This window comes from Myotis lucifugus, unplaced genomic scaffold, assembly GCF_000147115.1.
Source record: "Myotis lucifugus unplaced genomic scaffold, Myoluc2.0 scaffold_115, whole genome shotgun sequence".
In the NCBI taxonomy this organism is placed as follows: domain Eukaryota; kingdom Metazoa; phylum Chordata; class Mammalia; order Chiroptera; family Vespertilionidae; genus Myotis; species Myotis lucifugus.
The window spans coordinates 3881024-3897315 of NW_005871163.1; the positions used below are offsets into that span (position 1 = coordinate 3881024).

At 44.5% G+C, this 16292-nt stretch overlaps 1 protein-coding gene across 1 annotated transcript in view; it reads right to left on the bottom strand.

The window, feature by feature from the left end:
• Positions 1-16292, bottom strand: part of TLN2 (talin 2) — a 336513-nt gene that overhangs the window by 244537 nt on the left and 75684 nt on the right. The gene's annotated exons all lie outside the window — the stretch shown is intronic.

Consider the following 16292-nt stretch of genomic DNA (forward strand, 5'->3'; position numbering starts at 1 on the left):
ATGCCCAAGGCCTTCAGAGGTGAGAAGTAATACGCCACCTTAGCCTTTGCAGGGCCAGGAGAAGAGCGCCAGAGACCCCTCTGGAGTCCTCTCAAGGCAGCATTCCAGCAGAGGAGGAAGTAGGAGGTGTTACAGGCAAAAATAAAAATTAAAAAAAATAAATTCTCTTGCCGAACTGGTTTTGCTCAGTGGATAGAGCGTCGGCCTGCGGACTCAAGGGTACCAGGTTCGATTCCGGTCAAGGGCATGTACCTTGGTTGCGGGCACATCCCCACTGGGGGGCGTGCAGGAGGCAGCTGATCGATCTCTCTCATCGATATTTCTAACTCTCTATCCCTCTCCCTTCTTCTCTGTAAAAAATCAATAAAATAAAATAAAAATAAAAAATAAATTCTCTTATAAATGTGGGGAATGCTGGTTCAAACAAAATTAAGGAGTTTCTTTAATGCAGAACATTTTAGACACTTTAGTATGATAATGTTGATGATGAATAAATGGCTCCTGCCTTATTTGTACAGATTTCTTTACTTTCGGGGTCTATGTCTTGGGAAAAGTGCCGCACACATCACTTTGGGGGGAAAAATAATGTTATAATTAGTTCTTTTGTGCAAAAGAGTATTGAAGGCTCACTGTGTCCCACTACACTCACAATTACATAACTTAGCCCAAAGCACCTAAGAGAGTGGTTCTCAACCTTCCTAATGCCGCGACCCTTTAATACAGTTCCTCATGTTGTGGTGACCCCCAACCATAAAATTATTTTCGTTGCTACTTCATAACTGTAATTTTGCTACTGTTATGAATTGTAATGTAAATATCTGATATGCAGGATGTATTTTCATTGTTACAAACTGAACATAATTAAAGCATAGTGATTAATCACAAAAACGATATGTAATTATATACAGTGGGGCCTTGACTTACGAGTGTCCCGACTAACGAGTTTTTCGAGATACGAGCTGTCTCTTGGCCGATTTTTTGCTTTGAGTTGCGAGCTAAAATTCGGGTTACGAGCCAACTTCAGATACCCCACCGCTAGTTGGCGCAGCAAAGGTCACAGTGAACGCCACAACATCAGCCCAGCATCACGTGTCTCACTCGTTCACTTTATGATTTGACATACGAGTAATTTGAGTTACGAGCTCCGTCATGGAACGAATTAAACTCGTAAGTCAAGGCTCCACTGTATGTGTTTTCCGATGGTCTTAGGCGACCCCTGTAAAAGGGTTGTTCGACCCCCAAAGGGGTCGCGACCCACAGGTTGAAAACTGCTGCCCTAAGAGATCAGTCAGTGGTGCCATGTTAGCGCAAAGTAGTGCGAACTGGTTAACTAGTAGGACAAGAGAAATGATAGAACTACACCGCCTTACTTCGCTCCGTCTTTATATGTTTTTCACACCTGGGAAAACAGAGAGGCCGTTAATTCCTCCTTGTTCTATACCTCAGTTTCCCTTCCCTCAAAATTTTAAACACACTTATAATAAAACGCAATTAGTAATGTGGGCAACTAGAATGTAAGCTTCATGAGAACAGGAACTGTACTTAGTACAGGACAGCCCCAGCCCTTAAACAGTGTGGGTACAAGAATGCCCCATAAATATTTGAAGATGTGAATAAAGGAATCAATAAATAAGTTTATGTAGGTGTATCATTAACTCAGTTTATAAACTGGCCAAAATATATATTCTACAGTCTTTTATTTTAAGTTGACTTTGAAATGCTCATTCTAAAGCAATTCATCTTTCTTTTTCTCAAAAAGCATTATTTTTTCTATTTCACTCACATCATAATCTCCCATCCTTTGCAACTCCACCACCACTACCCCCTCACACACACACACACACACACACACACACACACACGCACACACACAAAGGTATTCCTTCTTGACTTCTGGGTTAGAAGGAAATTTCTGTCTCTAGACCTAGTACCATATTCAGTACATTATTACAGCCAATTATTTTCAATAAAAGCCAAATTAACTAACATTCAAAAGACTAGGAATTTCAATTAATCAGAACTACACAGCAGTTCTCCTTTGGGAGAAGGAAGAAGAAACACATTTATCTTCTAGAAAGCAACTATACACAAATAAGCTTTTATCACCATTTTGCTGCAAAAGGCAACTGAGCATGGAATACAGGTATCAAGAAATAATCTATACCATTAATTTCAATATTCTGAACATAATGTTTAAAATAACCCTGAGAGCCCTGGCCAATGTTGATCAGTGGTTAGAGCGTTGACCCTTGCACCAAAGGGTCGCAGGTTCGATCCCCAGCCAAGGTCGGGGCGCATGCCGGAGGCAACCCAATCGATATTTCTCTTTCTCCTCTGTCTCTCTCCCCCTCCCTTCCTCCTTTCCATTCTCTCTGAAAAAATATCCTCGGGTGAGGGTTAACAAAAAACAAACCAAAAAAACCCTGAGATGTTTCAACATCGTCAAATGAACTAATAAAAAATGGTTTTTGCTAAACTCCATTCACTATGAAAATCTGACAACACATTTTAGAAAAATTTGCACAGTTGTTTGTTTGTTTTAAGGGAAGGGGGTGAGAATAACAAGGAAATACTGCTCGAATTTGGTCATTCGGAAAAGTCAATGAAATAGATTTTCCCCACCACCATGCCTCCTACAAAGCAGGTAGTGGCCAGGGTGTTCCTATTTGCAGTCCCCAAGTTTTGCTTGGGCTATATTTCCATCTATTGCAGCTTTCCTGCCCAGTCCCAGCTGTGTGCCAGCTCCCTCCAACACTGGAGTAAACAGGCTAGGAAGTCGGCTGAGTTGCATCCTTGGCTCCCAAGGATATCCAGGACTGCTACCTTACCTCCCACCTGCCCTGCCCCAGCATCCTGTGCCCCAGCAGCACCGAGTCAGCACTCCTTGAACCATGTACCCTCTGAGCTCTTCCCCTGCAGTGGCCTTTGACCTCTAGTCTCCCATGCCTAAAATGGCCTTTCTGCATAAATGTCATGATGCATTTGTCCAAACCCATACACAGGAATGTACAACACCAGGAGTGAGCCACGCTGTAAACTACAGACTGCGTGATGATGCTGTGTCAGTGTAAGTACATCAATTGTAACAAATGCTCCACTTGGGTGTGGAATGTGGACAGTGGGGAGGCTTTGCATGTTTGGAGAATGGGCGTATGGGAACTGTCTATACTTTCTGCTCAATTTTGTTTTGAATCTAAAACTGCTTTAAAAACAAAATCTTAAAAATTATAAACAAACAAAAAGTTAAAAATTCCATTAAAGAAACAAACAAAAAACATGAGCAAGAAGTGAAGGGTGAACCCGGGCCAGTGTGGCTCAGTTGGTTGGGCGTCGTCCTGTGCACCAAAAGGTTACTGGTTTGATTTCCAGTCAGGGCACAGTCAGGGTTGTGAGCTTGATCCCCCAGTAGGGGGCATGCAGGAGGCAGGTGTTCTACTCTCACATGGAAGTTTCTTTCTGTCTCTCTCCTTTTCTCTCTCTCTAAAAACAAAAAACAAAAAATGAAAGAGAGAGAGGGAGAAGGAAAGAAAGAGAAAGAAGTGAAGGGTGAGATACAGCAATGCAAGAGCCCCCCCAGGCACCGAAGCCAGAGAACCTCTCATGGGGCCCTGTCCATGGCAGGGCAGAGCCTGAGGAGAAGCTTTGAGTGAGACAAGGTGGGCTTGGCTCTAGGAAGCAGCGATGGAGGGCCTGAGGTCCTCCTGGCCAGCTAGAACCATCACTTGCATATACCAGAGTTGTCAGGTTGAACAGCGGCTACCCATGCAGACCTCCAACCTGCTAGAACAACCCTGAGAAGTTACATCCTCCACTTCTATTCTCACTGCCACCTCCACCTTGAATGTGAAGGCTACTCCCCCATGCCAGTACCTGGAGAACTGCTCCTACAGTGAAAGAAACTATCCAGCCAACGATCATGCGAAGAGAATATGACTTCCTCAAGGGGTGAACCACCTGGTTTTCCTGACCAGTGGGAAATGCATCAACTGTAATGGAATGCCCCGGGACTGCAGCCAGGAGAGGGAGCAGGCATCCTGTTGAGGAGACATGTTAACCCCCTGTGAGTGTGCATCAGGGCTCCTTCCTCCAGCCCCTAGAGCAGCGGTTCTCAACCTGTGAGTCGCGACCCCTTTGGCGGTCGAACGACCCTTTCACAGGGGTCGCCTAAGACCATCCTGCATATCAGATATTTACATTACAATTCATAACAGTAGCAACATTACAGTTATGAAGTAGCAACGAAAATAATTTATGGTTGGGTCACAACATGAGGAACTGTATTTAAAGGGCCAGAAGGTTGAGAACCACTGCCCAGAGCCTGGCTGCCTGAGCGCTGTGAACTAACACATGACCACATAAAAGCAATGGAAAGAAAGAATCCAGGAGCACCATGAAATTCTATCAGACTCGGAAATAGATATCACAAACAAGAACACGGGGTCATGTGGGAAGATGGTTTGGCTAATCAAGAACAAATGAGCTACTCAGGTATACATAATGTGCAAATCAGGGACTTATTTTTTATAGATAAGGACCTGTCATCACTTGATTCTGATTAGCAGCTAGTGTATCCTTCAAAGCTCCTCTTTCAAGAGCAATTTTGCTGCCATAGTATCTCTTACTATGTGCAATCTTGTCTTCATAAATTGCCACCTGGTATGTTTTCCAAAAGGCTAAATCCTTCTTCTTTTTCCTCATCCAGTCAATGGTTTTGATACATTTCATTCAAAACTGAATCCCCTACCCACCCAACAAACAGTTCTTTTGTCATTGAAACTTCCTCCTCCTCTCAGGACATTTTGGAATATTCATTCTCCTTAGCCATATGTCTCCTTCTTTCTGTCCCCGATCTGTCATTACAAGATTCCCCTTTTCCAAGCAGCCTCCCTTTCCATGGTTGCCCCTTCTCTTGCCATTCTCTGAATTTTCTTGGGTCATGTAGATTTCTGCAGAACATGGCAATTCATTATATCATGTTGTAGTCCTTCTAATGCTGGTTCCACATGACAACAACAGGTAAGGCAGACTCAAGTGCCCAGCACAGAGCCTACTGGTGGGTCACCCAAGGCCAGTAGCATGCTGGTCCCCTTACACTCCAGCTGGGTGAACGTGGGCAATGAGGGTCCTCTGAGCCTCACTTCACCCCATAAAAGGCTGGAACACCTCCCTAACTTCAGTAAAGACCTGGGGTAAAATATGCCTGCAACAGATACTGACCTTTTTCTCCTCCCCATGTGTGATCGTTCGGCTCTCTAACTGGAACAAAATCTCAGTGAGAGCAAAGTAAGACACTCCTTCCCTTATTCCTTCTAGGCATGTTCACCGTATGAAATAGCCAAGAGATGGTTTTAAAATAATGCTTTCTAGTTAATGGCCAAGTTACCTTCAGGTGATAGGGTTTCACAACTTTTCTTCACAACTTCATTCACCATATAAATACTTAAAACGTTCTTTTAAAACATTCAGATATGTACAAAATATAGGGAACATTATAATGAACCTTAAAGTACTCATCCAGCTTCAATGATCAACTGATAACCAGTCTTGCTTCATCCAGGCCTCCCTCTTACTTCTTCCCTAGTCTTCACTGGAAATTATTTTGAAGCAAATATCAGATCGTATACCATCTATAATAATAAAAGCGTAATATGCTAATTAGACCGGACGTCCTCCAGATGTCCTTCTGTGATGAAGCCGTCCTTCTGTGATGAAGCCGGGGCTGCAGCCGCGGGATAGAGGCAGCCCCTGTGGCTGCAAGGCAGGGATCCAGGCAGCCCCTCCAACACCCCCTCCCCCTTGTCTGCCAGGGAGGGATCAGGCAGCCGCCCCCAGCAATGAGGGAGGGATCAGGCAGCCGCTGCGGCTGTGAAGACCTACTCTTGCACGAATTTTGTGCATGGGGCCTTAGTGAAGCTAGTATTTTTAATCAGAAAATGTATAATAAAGCTGCTTTCACTTGGAAAAAGGTAAAATTCTATGTCAATCAAATAAAGTTACGACCACCTCCATCTCTGTTTCCCATTGCACACTGGATGCAGGTGACCCAGGACCAACTCAGCAGGGAAGAGTTAGGATTCCTGGAGCACAGGAGCTGGCTGGCTGCAGGCAGGACGTTGCCCACCCATCCCCGAGACCTCTGCTTCAAGGAGGAACCCAGGGGCCTGAGGGCGCTGAGGCTCCCCAGCTGATTTGCTTGGGCAAGTCTAGGACTTTCTACTTCCCTGTTCGATTTCTGTGTCATTCCCAGCACCAGCTTCACTACCCAGAGTAACTTTGACTCCACTTGCTCTTTATCAAAAACAGAATGAATAAATACATATTCAAATAGCAAAGTCTTCTCCAGGAACAGGTCTCCTCCCTATTACCCTTGTATTAAAGAGAAAAAAAATGCAGGTGGCCAGCGGCCTGAGGGGAGGGGGTGTCTTCCCAGAGGGCCCACTGCTGTCCTCACTAAGGTAACCATGAAATCATTTAAAATTATTTTGGGCCAAATCATAATTCAAATATAAAGCTACTTGGGAATTGTTCAAATTATCTACCTCACTGTGGACTTGGGTTCTCTATGTCCATCCTACCCAATGTTAAAGCCACTAGCCATGTGTGACTGGAGAGCGCTTGAAATGCGGCTAATCCGAATGGAGATATGCAAGGAGTGCCAAGTCCACAGATTTCAAAGACTTAATACCAAAAAAAAAAAATGTAAAATACCTCAATAACATCTTTTAAATTTTGAAATGTTCACACTTTGAAAAAATATATTTAAATGAATTTCACCTTTTTAAAATGCAGCTACTAGAGAATTTAAACTATGTGTCTCGTATTATAGTTCCAGTACGATGCTTCTCCAGATTCTAATTCCTTTCCACAACAGCCTAAATGTGTTTGATGTCAACCCACCATAACTGGAGCTATTTGATGTCAACCCTAGAGCTACAATCCTCTTGGACTTTTTTGAATTATTTTGTATGCCTCCTCTAACGGTTCCTGCCAATTCCATTAAGATTTAAATATTTAATTTTAGTGTTCCAGTAAGACACTCAAGGCTACCTTGAGCATAAAACATCATGTAACCACCAGATAGACCCCTTCAGACTGAGAGTCAAAATGTTTAACTGCTGGGCTATTAAAAACGCAACTCACAATCTATATTTTTATTTACTTTTTTTTTTAAATTAATCCTCACCTGAAGTTATTTCTTCCATTGCTTTTCACGTGCCCTGACCAGGGGCAGGGAGTGAATTGCAACTGAGATACATGCCCCCTGGACCAGGAATCAAACCTGCAACCCCTCAGTGCACAGGCTGATGCTCTAACCACTGACCCACACTGGCCAAGGCCCCAATCCATATTTTTAATCTCACAATCAGAATGTGATAACATTTCTTCTGGCTGTTACAACCTTAGGTGTTAGAATTTCACTATGCAGCTGAAAAAATATTCAAACCCACATTTCTGCTACAAGAGGAAGGAAGGTGGGGCCTGCCCCATAAACTGGGAGGAGAGCCATTCACCTGCCTATCCATTTCCAGTGGATGAAATAATGAGCATATGATGAATTGAGGATTCAACACTGACTTTTGAAAAAGGGAACGTCAAACAAACATTACACCTGACCTCTGAGGGATGGTGGACTTCAGGGTGCTTCCAGCCACCTTTTCCTAATGGCCAGCAGGGATCAGAATAAGGGAGAAGAATCTGGTTAAAAAAAAAAAAAATGACTCCATGTAAACTGATGAAGTAAAACCTCCATTATCTGGCCCAGTGCTACCCGAAGGGTGCGCTGCCCACAGTCAGTTCCTGATTGGTCTGCAATAATACAAGTACAGAAACCGCAAGCAAACGTTTGGAAAATTTCATAGCAATTGGACAAAGTTATTTATGATGATCAAATTAAATTTTTTAAAGTCTTTACATTTTGTATGTCTTTTTTCCAAAAAAATATTTTATTTTTATTGAATTTCACAAAAGTGTGTTAGCCCCCAAAATTAGAAACCAAATAACTGGCCATTCCTTTCAGAAACACTAGAACAAGACACCAGAATCCTCAATTTTCTGGTGGGGTCAGTCCCTATTTATAGGAACTGGGGCCAAGGGTAACAAAAGACCAAAGGAAACTGCATCTGTACATTTTTAGAAAGAAGAAAAGAACCACTGCAGGGGGTGGTAAAACAGAACTATTTCCACGGCGTAGCTAGGATTAGGATCTATCATAGTGTAATAATTTTACATCTACAACCACATATTCCTTCTATTATAAAACACCATGGATTATAAACCACATTGTAATATAGTGTTGATGGGTCCCGATTTAAGAAATATTCAAATATATACAAATTAAAGTTCTTATGAACAATGATTATACCTCAATTAAGCAAAAATGTCAAGTGCTAATTATACACACACACACACTCTAAATAATTGTGCTTTTTAAAAGCCTTTCACCAAGTTTAGGTGAAAAGCTGAAAATGTCTAGGTGAGTAAGGAATTGTAAGCACCAACCATGAATGGTTCTGTGGGACAGGAAATTGAAGAGGCCCAAAGAATCCACAGTTGAGATGGGAAGAGAGATGGCTTCCAAAGTATCCAGGAATGGAGAGTTGAGCAGTTTAAGGGTCAAATGACTCACATGACAGTCATTTCAGTTACATTCAGTCTCAAAACTCCTTTCTTCACATTGGCCAGCAGAGAAGGGGCTCTGGAGAAGGCTCTGTCCTCCCTGTGCCCTTGACCAAAGGTTAAGGGTCTGAGAGCAGAGCCAAGCAGCCGCACTCCCACCCTGCTTTCCTAACCATCTGGTTCTGAGTCCGGGGTTACGCAGAGGGTTGGTTTTGTTTTAACAAGATCCAGAGATTTGAGCAAGCTGTAGCTGAAGGGAAGGAGAAACGGTGACCCAGGAAGGAGACAGGTTTCTGGAGAATGGAGGCTTGGAGGAGATTCTTCCACCTAAGAGCTCTTCCCTTACCAGCGGTTCTCAACCTGTGGGTCACGACCCCTTTGGGGGTCCAACGACCCTTTCACAGGGGTCGCCTAAGACCATCGGAAAACACATATGTAATTACATATTGTTTTTGTGATTAATCACTATGCTTTAATTATGTTCAATTTGTAACAATGAAACTGGGGGTCACCACAACATGAGGAACTGTATTAAAGGGTCGCGGCATTAGGAAGGTTGAGAACCGCTGCCTTAGACTAACACTGCAGGGAGAGAGGGGAAAGCCGGGCAAGTGGCAGCTCTTTTTTCCGGGGGAACTCGGGAGAAGATTTTTTTTGAAAGTAGGTGCAGAGAAAAAGGGGGAGAGAGGGCGCTCAAAAGGTGATGTGAGTGTCTATGCTCCAGAGAAAAACCGGAGCATGGGCCCACCGGGGCCCACAAAGAACAACCCCTCTTGTCCGGCACGCAACAAGGTGGGGGGGGGAGAATGTGTGTGGGCATCGGTCCCTAAATGGTGTCCTCAAAGGAGGCCATGTGGCTTCATTCTCGAGGGCTGGGGCGAAGGGCCCTGGGGACCTTCGGTCCCTTCCGAGGCCCAGTAGTTGAGAAGTGAAAGCAGGGGAGCCTAACAGAGTGAGAGGACAAGGAAGAGTTTCAACAGGGAGGTTTCAGCGAGGTCAAAGAGCAGGAAAGGGGTGCAAACAGGGGGGTGCAATCAGGGTGAACACAAAACGTCAAGAGGGGCACAGTATCTGGGGAAACCACACCTCGCTCAGGGTGTGGTTATGAAAACTGAAAGGCAAGGCCTTAACAGAGTCAAAGGTCAATTTAGGGGCTGGGTGGTTAATGGGTTCACCAGCAGGGGCGCTGCAGCTGCCGGCGAGGAGCAGAGAGGCTGGGAGTGCAAAGGCCCCGCTCAGTGCATCCGCTCCAAGGTGAAGCCAGGCACTGGCCGGGAGAGATAGGGAGGGGCGCGGCAGGAGCTGATGGACACGCAGGGAGGGCAACTGAGGGGTCATGATGGCGACTCAGGTGCACACATGTCCCTCCTCCAGACCTGAGGGCCCCTGGGCGTGTGGGCGAGAGAACAGCTCCACAGGGAGTCGGCCAGGGCAACAGAGACTCAGAAAGGCAGGGGCCAGGAACATAGTCTGGAATGAATGTGTTGGGAAGCAGTATGCTGGGCTCAGTTTTGTCACTGACAGAACCTTTAGCTACTAGGTACTACCTTTTCATGTATTTCCAGGACTCTGGCTGGTACCACACATACTGGGATAGAAAAGTTAGGCAGAGAGTAGATGTAAAAGGCTCCATTTAGGGGGTGGGGGGTGGAATAAAAGGCTGACAGCAGCCCACCTACAGCAGGCATGTGGGGAGGCGCTGCCAGGTAATTCAAGGCACCTGCCAGCTGAGTACTTCCCTTGAGAAAACGGCTGTGTTCTCAAGCCAGGGAACCTGGAAGGAAGAGCATAACTTACAGAACTAGGAGAAAAGCAGGCACCTATTAGGTTCCTACCAGGTGCCAGGCACTCCATGGAGCAACTCACATATCAGCATGTTAGACACAAGGAGAACGAAAGATGGTCTCCCGTATCTGCCCTGCCCTTGAGAATAAAAAAAGAAGAGTTTGCAGTATACTCAGAGACCCGAGACACATCAACCAAAAGCAATGGCTACTTAGTATTAAAGCATTATTAGGTGTAATAGTGGTTCGCTTGCTTGTAGGGATGATAATTATGATTTTTAAGGAGCCCCAGTCTTTTAGAGTTGCATGCTAAAAAACCTACAGCTAAAATGTGATGTTGAAGATTTATTTCAAAGTAATCAAGTGGAGAAAGAGGGGTTCTAGATAAAACAAAATCAAGTATTAATTATCATGTATTAATAATTATTGAGGCGGTGTGATGGGTACCTGGTGCTCATGTTAGTCTTTCATGTTAGTCTTTCTACTTCTGCAGATGTTTGCAATTTCCGAGCAAGTGACAATAAGAAGGTAACATACAATGTTTTTAACATAATTGTATTAGTATGATGGCATTACTGCAACAAACTCAAAACTGTGTGTTTAAATGATGAAGAGGCTTAAGGCTTTAAAAGGTAGGCTGACAGGTCCATAGGGATAAAGTCTTGGAAGTTTTCTAAAGAAGCAAGACTAGCTGGCTGTGGGCACATGCAGTCACGCTTGAGAAGGTCCAGGAACTACATCTACCCAAACAGTGTGTCACCTTGACATCCAAGGTCGGCACCTTCCCTCTGATGACACAAAGTAAGTTTGACTGACTTCACCGGCGTGATAGGCAACAGACTCCTGTCATGCTTTGTTGCCCAGTTGAAGGATCAACTAACAGAAAGGTGCCAGGTGTCAGGCTCATCTCCCGAGCACCCTCAGTGTGACTGGCATCCCCCCTTTTAAAACCAGCAGAGGAATGGCAATAAGCCAGGAAAAGAAAACAGCTAATACCTGCTCTGAAAGTTAACAGCCGATAATGTTGATTTGATAATCACCAACCTCCCTCACTTCCATGAGACCCACACCGTGAACATGTTGAGTACATCTGAGTCAGAAGGTGAATCTCAAGGAGTAAGAGTCAAGATTAAATGACACAACTACCACTCCTACACCCACACACACAAATCAAACTCTGAAGGGCTTACACACTACCACTTTGGGGAGGATTTGCTTAAGCCAGTGGTCTTCAGCCAGGGTGATTTTGTCCTTCAGGGGACATTTGGTTTTATTTGAAGACATTTCTGATTGTCACAACTGGCATCTGATTATTAGAGGTCAAGGGTGCTGCTTACATCCTCCAGTGTACAGGATAGACCCACAACAAAGAATTATCTGGCCTAAATGTCAATAAGCTAAAGTCCAGATGCTCTTGCTCAAGCAAGTCAAATTCAGTGCTAAGGGAATATTCAGACTTGTTCAGAGAAAGAGGGAGTGAGGGGGACAGGAAACGAGGGATAGAAATGACACTGTCTTTTACAAGTATTATTCATCTATTTCTACCGATGTTCTCTAACCAGATGTGGTGTTTGGAGCTAAGCCCTCTGGTGTAGTTCCTATTTTGCCCACTAAACTAAAGGGACCAGACACATGAAAGACTAATTGCCAAGACCAATATTTGCTTCTTTTCCAACGGCCATATTTACCCAAGATTATTCTGCTCTTGGTGAACTGGGAACCAACTGGCTGTTGACACACTTGGAAAAGAGCCAAGGAATAGTCTGGCACCTTTTTCCATGGGCAGCAGTGGGGAAATGTGGTCCAAGAAGACCAATCTCTAAAAACCACGTAAGCTTTTGGACAGAACCACTTTGAAAACTAGTTCTTATCAACAGGGCAATCCTGTTAACATTTTCGACTAAAGAGTCTGGAGAAGAGGAAAGAGAAGAGCAGTGGCATAAGGAAAAGCACACAGAGCGGGTAGGAAGGAAGAAGGAAGAAGAGAGAACAATGATCATAAAAAATTCAGCAGTGCTTTGACCTGAAGAAGGCAGAAAGGAAAACAAACTCACAAGTAATTATTTCTCCACTGACTGTCATTTTTAAAGCCAGATTATTGACCCTGAAATATAACCCACAACTGACCTCCACAATGACCAATAGTAACTTCTTATTAGAACTCTACTATTTACATTCACATGTGTGGGGTGTTTACATAATACTGGTAACTGAAATTCAGCTGCACTATCACATTTCTCTCATGTGCCACAGAGCTTCTGTTTTCCACAAACCACAAACATTCAACTGTAGCTATAATTACCACCACCAAGTGCACCTGCTTACGTAAGATGCAAAGATTCCTGACTACAGGCTCCACCAACCTCCCATGTGAACTCCAAATGCTATCCTTTCAAGAATGTCTGGGCACCAAGGCGTGTCTGAAAGGGCACCCTAATTTCCTGGCAATGCTGGGCACCAAGTATTGGGCTAATGGCCTGCCTCTGGTGGGACCTTTCTCAACCTCTCATCTCCTAGAAAGGAGCTGAGGCATTAGACCCAGAAGGTCAGGCCAGAGAGGCTTGCTCCAAGTGTCAATGGCACTGGGGTACAAAGGGTGGTGTCAGAGCAGACCGTTCGGTCCTCCCATGAGAACACACACCTACTCTCTGGCCTGTAGTGGCTGAACAGTGACCCCTCCCCTCCACAAAAGATATGTCCCTGTCTTTATCCATGGAACCTGTCAATGTGAACGGATTTGGAAAAAGTGTCATTGCATATTTACATCTGGATGTTGAGGATATTGAGATGAGATCATCCTGGATTGTAAGGTTGGCCCTGAATTCAATGAGAAGTGTCCTTATATGAGCCTGAAGAGAAGGCCATATGAATAGAGAGGTATTTGTTTGAAGTAGCCACAAGGCAAGGAGTACCTGGAGCCACTGGAAGTTAGAAGAGGTCAGGAAAGTCCCCCTAGAGCAGTGGTTCTCAACCTGTGGGTCGCGACCCCTTTGGGGGTCGAATGACCCTTTCACAGGGGTCGCCTAAGACCATCGGAAAACACATATATAATTACATATTGTTTTTGTGATTAATCACTATGCTTTAATTATGTTCAATTTGTAACAATGAAAATACATCCTGCATATCAGATATTTACATTACGATTCATAACAGTAGCAAAATTACAGTTATGAAGTAGCAACGAAAATAATTTTATGGTTGGGGGTCACCACAACATGAGGAACTGTATTAAAGGGTCGCGGCATTAGGAAGGTTGAGAACCACTGCCCTAGAGCCTTCAGAGGGAACATGGCTCTTGCCAACACCCTGATTTTGCCTGACAGAATAAATTTCTGTTATGAATGAAGAGTAGCAAGATTTGCTACTCTGATATAATGATTATTTTGAGCTGTAAGCAAGTAAAAACAAATTCAGGAAAAGGCTTTCTCAGAACTTCCCTTATCTGCCTAGAGATAAATCTTCCAAAAGGAACTCAATTGTATAAATCACCTCCCAAGAGTTTTATCAACCAAGGAAGACTGAGTCATCTCGGAGGAGACCAGAGATCAACACCACGCCCAGATGAACTTTTTCATAAACTATCATATCTCCCATCTCTTCTTCCAAGGGCCCATTCATCTTTCCTAAAAATTACTCTCCCCCTTCCCTTTTCCCTGTGAAGATGGTATTTAAGCTTGAATTTTAAAATTACCTCTTAGAGTGCTTGTTTTGCTGGGCTATCTCCCATGTACACATGAAGTAAACATGTTAATAAACTTCTGTTTTTCTCTTTAATATTGTTTTACAGAATGTCTCAGGTAAGAACACAGAAGGGTGGAGGGAAAATTGTTTTCCTCCCCTACATAAGCCACCCTGTTTGTGGTAAATGGTGAAGGCAGCCCTAGGAAACTGCTACATGGTCTAACACTGGGCCTGTCCAGCCTCAGCCTCTCAGAACAGCCAGGTCAGGGGTCACCTGGGCCTCCAGGTGCTCCTTCCTGCAGCCCCTGGGAGGTCAGGAGCATGAGGCTGGGAGACATGTCTCCAGCCCTGAGAGAACAGGCCAAGGATGTTTTCCCATGGCCGGGCTCTGGGGCATGGCCAAGAAAGTGTTTGTCTGCCATAGGGCAGAGCCCCACCCAAAGAAACAAGTGGTCTTTGAGGAAAAACAACCCAGCACCTGGTGGACCCTCTGATGAGTGGCTGTCATCGTCAACCACTCCTGCTGACATTGATTCAGGACTTCCCGGGAGCCACACTGTGCTTTCAACAACATGAAGAACTTTGATTTCATCATTCTCTATCTTTTCTTTAAATCACCGTCTCGTACATGGACATGCCTAAAAATAGCCTGCAGTGTTACACCTGAAACGAGATTACACTGTTGGCATGCATCCATGAGAAGTTTGCTCCAGGTCACTCGGCCAGTTGATGGACAAGCCAGAACCATGACTGAGAGCCGAGTCCAGAGCCCATGTCTTCAACCTCATGCCCACACTCTACTCTGACTCCCCTGGGGCCATCAGGTCTGTCCCCTTCTCTCCAGAGTGCTCCCTGCCAGGTGGTCCTGCCTCAGCCCCACTGTGGCAAGGACCACACCTCAGTCACTGCCCAGCCCCTTTTCTCCTGATCACCCCCCCCACACACACACACACACACACACAAACACACTTTATGCAGTTGAATAATTAGGTACATAAAAAATGCGACTAGCTTGGATTAGGGGCTCTGAGAACTCAGTTCAATAGGGGATAGTGACATTTAAGCACACAGTTACATCCTAAAAACTATAAGGGAAAAGAAAAGAGGGAATTCTGGAGGTCCTAAGCCAAATGCCCCGTCCATAGCTAACAGTCCCCCATAAAGGCAAGCAGCTCACATTTAAGCTAGGTCTTGGCATTCTTTTTCAGATGCCACTGCCCTAGGGGAGGCTAACCGCTCTGACTCCAACCTCCTTCTGCTCAAACCCACCCTCCCCTGCGGTTCCAGGAGTCTGTAGGTCAAAGGTTTAGAAACCTTTTCAGTGCTATCTTTTAGGGAAGTACTTTGACAATGTGTTTTAAACATCTTTAAATGTTCCTTCCCTTGAATCACCACTAGTCACAATGATGGATCCCTCATCAGGAAATAATCTTAGATGCAGAAAGCTTCATAGGAAGGATGCTAAGTGTTCATTCTTTACTCAACATGAACACAACTCATGATCCAAAACAAGGGGCTGATTACGTTTGCTGTTTCATTCTCTTGGTTATTACAAGACCAGAAAAATGCTGTTTATGAAAACTTGAAAAATTATTTGCTCTATAATAAATGGGGGAAAGATTGTACTTCTAGCATGATTATAACTATGTCCACTCAAGAAGTAACCTAACCAACGCTTTGGGGGGAGATTTTGTTAGAAAGTAGTCAAAATACTCATTTTTCCTCAGTGGTGGGACTATGGGTGTATTTCTCTTTTACTTTTAAGTTTTTACACTTTTCCTATAATGAATATGTATTACAATTAGAATGGAGGAAAAATAACCTTCATATTAAAAACGAAAACCAAGGCTCCCATAGCTACCCCTGCTTTTTAGAAAAACACAGGCCCCTTCACCAACATGCACTTGCTTCCCTCCAGCCCATGCACCCTCCTTCTGGCCACATGGAGTTCCTTCATATTCCCAGCATCTGCCTTCCACCCTCTACCTCAGTGCTTTCACACACCACTGTGTGCTTGCCTTCTGTCTCCTGCTGGGAGGTGGGCTCCGAGAGGGCATGGCCTTTATCTACCGAGTCACTCCTGTGACCCCAGTGCCCAGCACAGTCTCTGGCGCATCCTAAGGGCTCAATAGGTATTTGTGAGAGGAATAAATAGAGAAGCACTGAAGGCCTGCTCACAGGTAGCCTCTTCCCTAACAGTCTCCCTGG